Source organism: Poecilia reticulata, linkage group LG8 (assembly GCF_000633615.1).
Source record: "Poecilia reticulata strain Guanapo linkage group LG8, Guppy_female_1.0+MT, whole genome shotgun sequence".
NCBI lineage: Eukaryota > Metazoa > Chordata > Actinopteri > Cyprinodontiformes > Poeciliidae > Poecilia > Poecilia reticulata.
Genome location: NC_024338.1, coordinates 1,685,137 through 1,687,174, shown reverse-complemented (window position 1 = coordinate 1,687,174; position 2,038 = coordinate 1,685,137). Strand labels below are relative to the sequence as shown.

General features: G+C 39.3%; 1 protein-coding gene across 1 annotated transcript in view; it reads right to left on the bottom strand.

Annotated features, from left to right (window-relative positions):
• LOC103468208 (homeobox protein Hox-B5a-like) overlaps positions 1–2,038 on the bottom strand; it is an 18,728-nt gene that overhangs the window by 15,366 nt on the left and 1,324 nt on the right. The gene's annotated exons all lie outside the window — the stretch shown is intronic.

Here is a 2,038-nt window from a genome sequence, read left to right as displayed (position 1 = left end):
CACACACACACACACACACACACACACACACACACACACACACACACACACACACAGTCGTGTTTCTGTGTTTTGTGGGGACTTTATATTAATTTCCATTAATTTCCTACATCCTAGCCCTTACCCAAATCATCAGATACCTAACCCTGACCAAAAGTCAAATGTCACCTTAGTCGTAAGCCTAACCCCTCACCCAAAAACAGCATTTCCCCTAATGGGGACCAAGAAAATATCCCCACAATGAGCAGTGGTTTCCACATTGTAGACAGAAATAGGCCCCACAAGGATATAAGTGGATATAAGCGCTCCTCTGCGTGTGTCCTCGCAAGCGCACATATTTGAACATTTTATAGGACATTGTTCTTCTTCGTGTTCATTAATTAAACAGTACGTGGGACTGTTCTTTGTCAGTGTCGACGGAAAGAGCAGATTCTGAGAACTTACGCTGGATTCAAAGATATAGAATCGATTAACACGCTGCTGCTATGTCCAAAGTCTCAGTATATTTCTCATTTCAACCGAATGACCTAAGCAATCAACAAATGCTTCATAGTAAGACTGGGTACGTGGGAGCATATTTATTTCCACCACAACTGCAAACAGTGAAGGAAACAAGTAGGAGTAAGTCTGTCAAGCAAGTCTGTTTTGTTGTCGTTTAAGTCAAGCACAACAACAATCAACAGTAAGAAAAGATGGAAATCACAAATTATTGTATTCTTGCCAATAATACAATAATCTATTGTATTATTGCCAGCAAGGCTGGCATTTCACCTCTCAATGTGTACAGTCTAGATGTGACCATGTATGATATTTTCAATGAGACGCTAGATGGCACCAGAGACTTTTGTTAGAACAGCTTCACGTATAAAGGCAGTGTCTGTCTGTCTGTCTGTCTGTCTGTCTATCATTGTTTATGAGGTTAAACAAATTCTGCAGTTATATTTAGAAATAGCAAGACTAAATTGCAAAACGAACATTTCCCCCACCACACGCACAAACCAATATTGAAAGAGAGATAAAAAAAAGAAGAAAGAAAAGGAAGAAAAAAGGGAAGAGAAAGAAAGTTGTCGTCTACCATCGTACCTGTAGGTAACCGTGTTAAAAATGCCTCTTTTTTATTCACTATATTTGTAGGAGAGAGGAAACTGTTTTCTACATGCTTTTCTAGAAAGAAGATAAATGATTTCTCCCAAAATAAAACATGAAAACCTTTCTGCTTACCTTAATGAGGCTGATTGTATTGCGCCTCCTCTTTGTGAAACATTACAAAATAAGTTTAGAATTAATAATAAAAAATTCATTTTGCTCACCGTGTATTTAGAAAATGAAAGCGCATGTGCTCTGTTTTGCTTTTATTTGTTTGAGATCCTTCAAAACACTGTGTTGTTTTGTCTGGTTTAATATGTGAATATTTGTTTCTTTGGAGATTTACGGACTCCGATCAGGTAAGGTGTTGAGATCTGAGATGGCAGCACAGCGGAAAGCAGAGAGACAGAGCAAAGAGACACCACCTATCGTGAATGAGGGTGGGAAGGTGACACGGGATGATGGGTGGTATTCTGACCACAGAAGCTACAGAAAACACACAGGCCACCCACCCACAGGAGGAAATGAGTGGGGAAACAAAGTCATAAAAGTGCTAGAACGGACAGAGCAGCATTCCTGTAAACACACGCACACCTACACCTACACCTACACACATATATATATATATATATATATATATATATGTGTGTGTGTGTGTGTGTGTGTGTATACTACATACGTAGTATGTCTTTCTATCTTCACAAAGACTTTGCATCGAATTCCATTCATTTTTCATTCATTTCTAAAAACTTAACCATTACCTTGAAACTAAACTGAACCGTTAACAGTACAGCCCTAACCCCCCACATAACCTACATTCAATTCATGACCTATTCCTAAATCTAAACCCTATACACCAAAAACAATTCCTTTTCTGGATCCCATAAGGAGTAGTGGGTCCTGACGACCACACACACGCACGCGCACACACACACACACACACACACACACA